The sequence below is a fragment of the Akebia trifoliata genome, unplaced genomic scaffold, assembly GCF_017979445.1.
Source record: "Akebia trifoliata isolate Shusen 1 unplaced genomic scaffold, ASM1797944v1 Contig01422, whole genome shotgun sequence".
Taxonomy (NCBI): domain Eukaryota; kingdom Viridiplantae; phylum Streptophyta; class Magnoliopsida; order Ranunculales; family Lardizabalaceae; genus Akebia; species Akebia trifoliata.
Window position 1 is genome coordinate 132788 of NW_028237694.1, and position 11817 is coordinate 144604.

The 11817-nt window shown below is 35.6% G+C and overlaps 1 pseudogene; it reads left to right on the forward strand.

The window, feature by feature from the left end:
* Positions 1–214: 214 nt before the first annotated feature.
* Positions 215–9438, forward strand: LOC147380403 (putative LRR receptor-like serine/threonine-protein kinase At1g56140; annotated as a pseudogene).
* Positions 9439–11817: the final 2379 nt, after the last annotated feature.

Here is an 11817-nt window from a genome sequence, read left to right on the forward strand (position 1 = left end):
TGCTGAACTCTTTACAATGTTATAAACCATGAGAAAGCAGCAAGAAGATATGCAAAAGAAGATGGATGACTTAAGTGAACAGAATCAAAACCTGAGTTAGCGTCTTGAGAACCAGCAGCCAGCAAGACAAGATCTCCCATTGAGGGATCCTCAGCTTCCTACTAGGGATGTTCACGCTTCCAATGTTGAAGGAAGTTCTCAACTATTGATCCCAATGGGAGAGGAAGAGACAGAAGTTGCTATTTCAACTATTTGGGCAAAGCTTGCAATGGGTCTAACTCGAGAGGAGATTAGAAAGATGATCCGAAAAGAAAAAGAAATGATGAAGAGTGCAGGTATTGGCATAGTGGCAACGAAAGCTGTTAGGAGAATTTAGTGATCTCCCTTTATAGTGAAAATTTTTGTGGAAGAGATTTCGAAAAAGTTTATGCCATCGCGTTCCACCCTTTATTTAGGAACAAAAGTCCCAGTAGAGCATCTATTCCACTTCTACAGATGCTTGCTCTGAAGGAAGGTAATGAAGGTTTGATGTGCAGACTATTCCCTTATAATATGTAAGGGAACGTATTAACTTGGTTTCACAAGTTGCCATGTAGATCAGTAGCTTCTTTCGAGGAGCTTTGTACTACCTTTGTAACACGTTACATTAGCAAAAAAAAGAGTGGAGAAGACGTAGATGCTCTACTAAGCATGAGGATGCAGTCTGAGGAAAGTCTCAGAGAGTTTACAAGAAGATTCAGGGAAGAAGGGATGTCCCTGGAGAACTACGATGAGAGAATGGTGACAGTGGCGTTCAGAAACTCTTTGCCATCTGGCTCAGGGTTATATAGGTCTCTTGTGAAGAAAAAATCAGAGATATTGAGCGAACTGTTAGAAAGAATAAAAAAATATATTAGACTAGAAGATAATCCCCGGAATTCGATCGAGAAGAGCAAAGTAATACATGTTGTGGTGAAACCCAGCAAATAGCATCAACAGAGCAAGAAAAGACAGCTTGAGCAGGACAGGGAGTGGAAGAGAGAGAGGACATAAATCTCTATGCTCCTTAGTGAGATTTTACCACTCATCGTAAATGAGCCTTACTTTGAGTAGCTAGCGCAACTTCCTCGAGATTAGATAAGTTAAGATGAGCAATACTGTGAGTAGCACAAGGTATGGGCACACACATTACTAATAGGTCCCAGCCTTGAGAAGGTTTTTATATAAGTTGGCAGAGTAGGGTAGACTAAGAGACCTGCCTAGAAGACAAAAGGAGAATCATCCCCGATACAGAAATCAAAAGCTTGATCAGCCACTTGTTGAAGGACAGGATGGAGGGGCAGCAATTATACATGTTGTCTTTAAGTAGGAGAGTAGAGGTTAAGCCTGAGCAGGACTAACGAAAGAAACAAGAGGAGATGAGCAAAGTACCTTGCTCACATTTACACGACAAGAAACAAGCCTATAAAGTAGACAAAACCCTACGAAGAGTAGACCGTGGCTTTCATGGACAAGGATCTGAAAAGAGTAGTGAGGCCCCATTATGATGCATTGGTGGTAACCCTTTAGGTGGGCACCTTCACTCCCAAAAAGGTGTTAATTGACAACGGCTATTTTGTCAACATTTTGTACGTTTTAACCTTTCTAAAAATCAGTTTTAGCAGAAACATTCTCTCCCTAGAAGGAGCCTTTTAATTGGGTTTGATGGAAGAATAAACCAACCATGGGGAGAGATAGTTTTGCCCATATAAGTCGGGCCAATGACCTTGATGACCAGGTTCATGATCATCGAAGTAAGTTCCCCATACAATGCCATCTTGGGCAGGTAGTGGAAACATGAGATGAGGGTCATCCCATCAACATACTACTAGTCCTGAGGTTCCCAATGATGCAAGGGATGTGGGATATGCAAGGAAATCAGCCTTAGTAAACACCTTGGTGACCCTGGTGAAACATGAAGCTTGCTGCTAGGGGCACTGGTCATTTTACCCGGGGGTACCGAGTAAATTACCAAAATGCACTTTTAGGTCATTTTGAGCTCCCGGGAGGTCCAATGATTAAACAGTTCAAGGATTTTCAAGATCTTGCCAATATAAGATTTTCAAACCTCATCAAGGAAGGGAGATGTCCCAAGGGTGGTAAATTATCAAAATACCCTTTTGGCCATTTTGACTCCCGACAAGCCATTTTCAATTCTCGAAAGTTTTGATAAAAAACGGATCGAGGAATAAGATTTCTTTACCAATATGAGTCGACCTAACAATTATCTAGGTGTTGTGGAATGGTATAGGTGGTCTCATTACCTTTTGGATTTTATACACATACATTATGAGCGTTTTGTTGATGTGCTTGAGGTTGAGTGACTTATTGGAGTCTTCAATTGTAAAAGTTCGGCACACAACTTAAGTCTCAGGATTGAAAAAATGTGGAACTAATAGTTAGTTGATGTTGACCTAAATTGGTCAAGTATATTAAGCTTGTTAAAACTAAAAAAAAAAAAAGATTCTTCATGCTACATAACTAATAATCTAAAAACCAATTCTGAATGCATGGACAAGCCAAGCATAAATCAAAACATATCGTTAGATAATTGAGTCCTCGACTGAATAGAAATTTAAACTTAATTAGATAAATTGAAAATGCCAAACAAAACTTAAACAACGAATCCATTTTTTCAAACTGACTTTCTAGAAAAAGTAATCATCTAAGATATTCCCAAACTGAACTCAATACATAATTTGGTCAACCAATCAAAAAGATTGGTCAAACCTTGTAAATGACTCAGTTAATGGTCGACTAAGCCAGGCAACTATCAAATCGGATTAAAATTGGTCAAATTGAACAAGTAGAAAAAACAATTACCTCTTATGTTAAGGTTCAAATAATAAAAACAAAGTTTATTGGGGAGATGAATTGGCAACGCCGTCGATTGGGCTTTCTGGCCAATACAACCGACAATGATCCAGTGACTTCGACTTGTCAGTTTGTTAGTGTTAAGGTGGACGACCGATGAAGAATTGCACTGATTTCTCTGATGCTCCATAAAATCGTTTGAAAAACACTTTAAACCTTAGAGCTTCTTTTGTTTGATCTAGAGCTGTAATACCAATTATTGGACTTTTCATCCAAATACATATGTTGATAAAATGATCTAGATGCTACATACACAATTGCATTATGCTTTGGTAGTTTCTTTTAATCTAGATACATTTATTTTCCATCCAGTGTTTTGTCTTTAGGTTTGAATTGTCTTCAACGAAATTTTCCATGCAATTGGGATTCTCCACGTTGTAAGCAATAATTTTTTTTCTTTTCCTTTGATTTTTAAATGGAACAATTTAATTAGGAACTATGATGCCTAACAAGAAGATTGTTGTATGTCTAACAAGAAGAAAAAGATCTTCAAAATATCCTTGAGAGAAATACTAATACTTTTAATTTTTCTTGGACACATGTTTCTTTTTTTAGCTATACTCCTCACAAAATCCAACCTAGATGCCAATATTGATGTAGTTGTGCCATCTAGTAGGGTAATTTTAGTTTTATGGGTTTAAGAATTTGTATTTTATTTATTTTCTCAAATCTTGAGAGTTAATTTAGTGAGTCATAAATGCTTTCATTTCTTAGGAAGTTACCTTGGTAAAATGCCCTTACTTGAAAAGAATGAGGAGTTATTAAGGTAGGTGAGAAGGTGAAGGCTAGGTGAGATGGTGAAGAGTTTACATTGATAGAGGGTGGTTGGTAGGTGTGAAACAAAGTCTGTAAAGGCTCGAAGGAGAGGGGGTGTCCAGCATGGAGAGATATTGAATTGAGTTTTTGAGTGGACTTTGAGTCCTTATAAGCATCATTTTAGATATAGTTTTACATTCTTATAAAATTTGTCTTTTGTTTTAATTATCCGATCTCCAATTAGATCATTTGGTATCAAATCTTGCTCTCACACTCCTTGAGGATTTAATATTTTCTTTCCTTTCGCAATGACGGCAATACAAGGCAATCAGATACATGTCGATGGTGATGTTAGATACAATGAAATCCATGAACTACATAGACAAGTTGAAGAGCTCATTGTGCATTTGGAACGATAAGAAGCTCCTGGAGATCATGTGAGTGAATTGGTATCCTTGGATGAAGGAATCGATGTTAATCCCTTTGCTAATCGCAATGTGCAAGGTGATCAAATCGATGATTCTTTAAGTGTAGAAGTGCTAGAGTTCCATGGGCATTTGAACCTTGAGTAATTTCTTGATTGCTTATTTCCGTGAGAAGTTTTTATTATTTAAAAGTGATTTCGTCTGATCACCATGTCAAGATAGTTACTAATTGACTTCACAGTTATGCATTGACATGGTTGGATAAGGTTTAAGAACTCCACATTCGAAAAGATAATCCTAAAATTTCACCTTGGGAATAATGAAATCATGACTTAAAGAAAAGTTCCTTCCCATTAATTATGGTCAAATCTTTTTTTTTCAATCCAACAATCTTAATCAAGATTCAAAGAGTGCCACTAAGTGTACAAAAGAATTTGATTGACTCATAGTTCGAAATGACATTCGAGAAACTGAAGAACAATTGTTGGCTTGGTATGTCAATGATTTGTGATTATCGATTGGTGATGAAATTGAGATACAATGCATGGAAACTCAATGATGCATACCAATTGGCCTTAAAAATTGAAGCTCAAATTGTTTGAAGAAGTCATAAAAAAAAATGATAGATATTAATAGTGTATATCAACATTGTGAATCTTCTAGAGGTAGGGGCACTATTTTTAAGGGTGGTGGTTATATCAATACCACTAGGTACCTACCAAAATGCCTACACCCACACGTGATTCTATACATGCTTCTAATATAAGTAGTCTAGGGAAGCCTTTTACTTGTTTCTCATGTGGGCAAGTAGGGCATAGTGCAAGTCCTAAGTGTCAAGTAGGTGTTTGCGTCAATTATGTGGAGGATGAAGAAAAGGATGATGTGATTACTGAATCCTTAAAACCTGTCTTTTAGGTTGACTTCATGGAAAAATAAGAAATTGAGCCTGAAGTGGTGAAAGTTTGGTAGTTTACGTGACTACTTCAAAATTTCAGTATGACTTAAGTTAGCTTTGCTCAAGTATCTGCAAAACTCAAAGAAAAGTGCAAGGTAATTTATGTACTATTGTGATTGACGGTGGAAGCTATGAGAACATCCCTTCAGAAGCAATGGTGGAGGAACTCAAATTGAAGACCTAACCACATTCAAAACCTTCTTGCATTTCTTGGCTCAAAAAAGGTATTGATGTGAAGGTAAGTCAAGAATGATTAATTTTCTATTTCCATGGGAAAAAAACTACAAACCTAATATGTGGTGTAATGTGGTTCCTATGGATGTATGTCATTTACTTCCAAGGAGACCATGGCAATTTGACAAAATTGTCACTCATGATGGTAGGAAAAATAGGTACACCTTTCAATTTAACAACTTCAAAATTGTGTTATTGCCTGGTAAAGAAGAGAATTCTCCTAAATCTATCAATGAGGAGGGAAATACTTTTTTGACAACAACACAACTTGTTGAAGAAAGTAAGGAAAATGAAGCTATGTTTGTGCTATTAGCTAAAGTTGATGTAACGCCTGTAGGGTATCTAACATATTGAAACCTCCTAAGAGGAATTGAAGGAAATCATGCCAAAAGAATTACCTGATGGTTTTCCCCTTTTAAGGGACATGTAACACCAAATTGACTTGATTCCAAGTTTTAGTCTTCCAAACAAGGTGCACTAGCGCACGAATCCAAAAGAACATGAACAACATCTTCGCCAAGTCAATGATTTATTAAAGAAGGGATACATCAGATAAATAAGCATCCTTGCGCCGATCTAGCATTGTTGACTCCCATAAAGGATTGACCATGACATATGTATCGTTCTATCATCGGATTACCATTTTCCCTTCCCAAGACTTGATGAAATTATTGTTATATTATTTGGAGCTTGTGTGTCATCCCTGGTTGATCTTAGAAGTAAATACCATCATATTCCAAGTCAATGATTTATTAAAGAAGGGATACATCAGAGAAATAAGCATCCTTGCACCAATCTAGCATTGTTGACTCCCATAAAGGATTGACCATGACATATGTATCGTTCTATCATTAGATTGCCATTTTCCCTTCCCAAGACCTGATGAAATTATTGTTATATTATTTGAAGTTTGTGTGTCATCCATGATTGATATTAGAAGTGAATACTATCATATTTCGAATAAAATTAGTTGGGAGTGGAAGAAAGCTTCTGAGAGTCGTGAAGGTTTGTCTAAATGACTTGTCATGCCTTTTGGGTTTCAAGTTCTATTTATATTCATTGAAAAGTTCATAATAGTCTATTTTTGGTGATATCCTCACTTATAGTCATACTCTTGAGGAGCATGAAAAACATCCTAGGGATGCTCTAATGTTTTTACATGAAAAACATCCTTGGTGGAGTCTTGGAAGGCGTGTTTTTGATATTTATGTCTAGGTTAGTTCTTTTTTCTTCTTTTTTTTGTTGACATATGTACCCGATGGATCGGGTCTGCATCAAATTGGGGTTGATTTAGTTTCAATCCAATAAGGATCCGATCAATCTGAGACTGATCTGATAAGTATTGGACTGGACCCGGACCCTTATCAGATCTCAATATTAAAATCCAGATCCAGATCTGGTCAAACCTGCTTTAATATACAAAATCTACCTAAACTTCATATGTCAACAAATATATAATATAATTTATACACTTCCTAACATATTATCAGATTGGGTCCTTATCGGATCAAGACATGGTTGATCCAGATCCGATCCAATAAGATATCAGATGGGAACAAATTGGATTTCGGTCCTGATCCCATCCATTGACAGCCATAGTAGTAGTACCCAAACTCTGTATCCAAGGATCTCAATTGATTTTGAGGTTTTCTACTTATTAATGTTTTAGGGAAAATTGGGGGAAAAAGACTTTGACATACGTAAGGAAGCAGGCAAGTCTTTTAGAGTTGTTCAAAGGGAATTCAAGGCTCAAGTAACTGAGAACTTCCTTGAAATTCATTTATTTTGGACTGGAAAAGGGACTTGTTGTATACCTGGTCAAGGTATATATGGACCTTCAATTTCAGCCATCGGTGCTACTCCAGTAATAATATGTTAGAAAAGATGTGAAGAAATTCAAATTTTTTAACTTCTATATTTCCTCGTCTTTGATGTTATTAACTATTAAGTTCTTCAGATTTTGTACCCACTGTTAGTATTATTCCACCAAATACTACGAAAAAGAAGAAAAAGACCAGTCTGATCATGGGGATTGTTGTTGTTGTTGGAGTTGTAAGCTTTATTTCTTTGTTTGTGGTCTTTTCTTTAATTCAAAGAAGAAAACGTCGAGGCATTGATGAAGATGAAGTACCACAATTGTTGCTAAATAATGGTCAAAATAGACATCGAAATCAAAATTTAATACCTTGCTTATGAGTGTGTTTTCATGTCAGTTTTATCATTTCTACAGTTACAATGAAAAACTTTTCAATATTTTTATCACTTTTAAAAAATTTCCATGAAAATTGAATTTATTTCTACACTAGTCAAAATATTTCATCGAAATATTTCCATTTCCAGGGACTGTTGAAATATTTTGACATATAATACTTTGATCCCAGCCATTTGAACACAAAATCCAACAATCGAGATTTATCCTCGATATAAGTATCTCCGAGTGTGTTATCGAAATACGAACAAATCCCAAGCATTGGAGTTTTTGTTGGTACAGTAGGGTATCATGTATTTTATAGATATTCACACGGATAAAAAGATAGGCATATCTATACCATACCTTTATTGTTGAATTTGTATAGCTTCTTGGAATAGCTTTTAGACCAAACACTTATACATATAATGAGTTGAGGTCTGCCACAGAAGACTTCATCCCTACAAATAAGCTAGGATAGCGAGGATTTGGGCCCGTTTATAAGGTAAGTCACTTTTATTCAATCAAGGAGTACTAAATAAAAAGCATTAAAGAACATATTACAGTTTTTTTTTATACAATAATACCCCGTCATGAGTTAGTTATGCATGGGTTGAAACACTTTTTGAGCTTTTCCTTTTGTCTAGACACATTACAACAAATAGATGGGGGGAAAGGAGTAAAAGCCAGAAAAGGCATTAAAAAGTTTTTAATAGAAAATATTCATTTATTTTTCCATGCAACTGTGAAACTCTTTATAGGGAAAACTTCCTGATGGGAGAATTGTAGTTGTGAAGCAACTCTCAGCATCATCTCACCAGGGAAAGCATCAATTTGTAGCAGAAATTTCTACCATATCAACTGTGCAACACCGCAATCTTGTGAAATTGTATGGATGTTTCGAGGGAGATAAGTGACTCCTGGTTTATGAGTACTTGGAAAACAATAGCCTCGATCAAGCACTATTTGGTAAGATTCTATAATGGAACTATATACTTTCCTAATATTCAGAGTTAGCTCTTTTCACTTAAATGTGTTTCTTAATGGACACTTTATGACATTTGGTATGCATGAACGGGAAAGAGTGGTTTGCATCTTGATTGGGAAACCCACTATGACATATGCTTGCGAGGGGTCTAGCTTATCTTCACAAGGAATCAAGGCTCCAAATTGTATGTAAAGACGTCAAGGCCAGTAATATTCTTCTTGATGCCGGTCTCAACCCCAAAATTTTAGATTTTGGTTTGGCCAAACTATACGATGACAAGATGACCCACATAAGCACTCGGGTTGCTGGGACAAGGTAACCTTCTCCCTCACTTCACTTGTTCTTTACTTAATTTTTTTTTCTTGTATATTTCAAGTTAACGACTGACTTCTGGTTATTATTGAGGTGGCTATCTGGCACTAGAGTATGCTATGTGTGCGCACCTAACAAAAAAGGCCGATGTGATTGGATTTTGGGTCATTGCTCTTGATGTTCTCTGTGGGAGACCAAATTTTGACTTTAGCTTTGACAAAGAGAGGATTTATCTTCTTGAATGGGTATGGAAAATATTGCTAAGGGTCTACATGATTTGTTGGAAAATGATTTTCTCAAAAAAATGTGATTTGGGTTGACAAAATCTTGCTGCTAGATCCTACTAATAGTATTTTTTTTATTTTTTATTTGAAATTTTGTCTATGAAAAATTGATCACCTCACTACTGTCACATTTTGTTAAATTTTCTAGGCTTGACATCTCCATGAAAATAATTGCTAATTAGAACTTGTTGATCCAACATTAGCTGAATTAAATGAAGAAGGAGCAAAGAGAGTACTTGGAGTATCACTTTTGTGCACACAAGCATCACCAATCACCAATGCTATGCCCATCAATGTCACGTGTGGTGGCCATGCTATCCGGAGATATTGAAGTAAGCGTCGACATATCAAGGCCTGGATACTTGACAGATTGGTGTAGACTCCCCATTTTTGCATCTGCCTGATTAATCAACTCGTCAATCCGATCGCAATGATTCTCAATGATGGATGTTTATCCATTGCTTTATTTTGTTACCAGATACGTTTCTGAAATCCAGATAAGGTATCTCGAACTGACAAAACTGTAGAGCCTACGTTACACTTAGGAAAATCCTTTCGAACACATAAAACAACAAATCGAAACCAAATAAATCATCGCCAATTTTAACAAAATTTGACAAAATTACGAAAATACCCCTCATAAAGTTCATGACCATTTCACACAAAAAATTTCATAAATGACACAAACTAATATTTCCATTGAATTCCTTACGAAAAATCGATTCTAAAACATCCAAGAACATTAAAAATCGATTTAAAATGTGAAAAGTCCACTCCAGGGGTAAAACGATAATTTCACAATTTTCATAATTAAAAATTTTGAAATTAATAAATAAAATATTAAATAATTAAAGTGAAATATTAATGAAATTAATTTAAAATTTTGAACTAAAAAAATCGATCAATCGGGCTCTCATGAAAAATTGTTGAGGGTTCGTGAGATATTTCTTGAAGGACCCCTCTATTTGGGGGGTCCAAAGAATTAAAGATATAATAGAGGAGGGTTATCCAAAAAATTAAAGTCAATCAAGCAAGACTAAGGTCAAGGTATTAAAGTCAATCAAGTAAGACTAAAGTCAAAATTAAAATCAATTAAACAAGACTAAAGTCAAGATATTTAAAGTCAACCAAATAAGACTAAAGTCAAAATATTAAAAGTCAATCAAATAAGACCATAAGTCAAAACCCTAATAAAGTTCTAATTAAATAATAACTCTATCTAATAGAGTTCTAACTAAAATATAATTCTACCTAAAACTATTCTAACTAAAACACAACTCCACCTAAAACAATTCTAACTAAAACACAACTCTAACTAAAAGAATTCTAATTAAACAATAACTCTATCTAAATCAACCCTTAAAAAAATCTATAAATAGAGGTCCTCACACCCTATTTTCGTATCAAATCATAAACCCTAAGAGAAATAGGTCTAAGAGCCCCCCTAGCCTCCCATAAACCCTATTTTTGGAGTCTCAACTCCTTACCTAACATCCCTTCTTCGATTTTAGCCTAAAAAATACCTAAAACTCCTTCAAAAACACCCCAAGATCCATAACAAACTTGAAGAATCTAGATTTTAAAAAAAGGAGATACCTTGCATCGAAGATCAGAAATCAAATCTGGAGACAGAACGAAGCAAGGAGTACGATACAAGGAGTAATTTTTGTTGAATCTGAGGGAACAAAGTCTTTGCTATCAAAAATGTATAAATTCTTTTTTTTTTATTATCTAGGTTTTGTTAGCAATGTAATTTAATTGGGAAGTTAGTAGAGATCGGCTTTGGTGGGGCGAGATTGGTGCTTAATACCTTCTAACCCCGTAACATGATCCCGAATTCAGTTTTTTCTATTATAGATTAGTTTTTTATCCGTTTAGAGTCATTGATCGGTTCCTAGACCGTAACAACTAGGTGGCGACTCCCAAACCTCAAGGGTCAAAATGAAAGCGCCCTCGATCCGCGGGGTGCGCGGATCCGCTTTTGACCCTTGAGGTTTGGGAGTCGTCACCTAGTTATTGTGGTCTAGGAACCAAATTGACTCTAACATGGATAAAAAGAACTAATCTACCACAGAAAATTTGAATTCGGAGATCATGTTACGGGGTTGGAAAGTGTTAGGCACCAACCCTGCCCGATCAAAGTCGGTCTCTACTAACTTCCCAAGTATATCACATTGCTAAAAACCTAGATAAAAATAAAAATAAAAAATTTCATACCTTTCCGATAGTAAGGATTTTGTTTCCTCAGATCTGACAAAAATAGCTCCTTGTACCGTACTCCCTTGCTTTGTTCTGTCTCCGGATTTGATTTCAGATCTCCGAGATCAAGGTATCTCCTTGCTTTTGGATCTGAACTCTTCAAATTTGTTACGGATTTGAAGGTATTTTTGAAGGATTTTTAGGTGTTTTCTAGGCTAAAATTGAAGGAGGGATGTTAGGTAAGGAGTCGGGACTCCAAAACTAGGGTTTATGGGAGGCTAGGGGGCCTTCTAGACCTACTTCTCTTAGGGTTTATGATTTGATACGAAAATAGGGTGTTAGTACCTCTATTTATAGAATTTTTTAAGGTTTGATTTGGATAGAGTTAGTATTTAATTAGAGTTCTTTTAATTAGAGTTGTGTTTTAGTTAGACTTGTTTTAGGTAGAATTGTGTTTTAATTAGATTTGTTTTAGGTGGAATTATTTTTTAGTTAGAACTCTATTAGATAGAGTTTATTATTTAATTAGAACTCTATTATGATTTTGAATTTTGGTCTTATTTGATTGACTTTTAATATTTGAC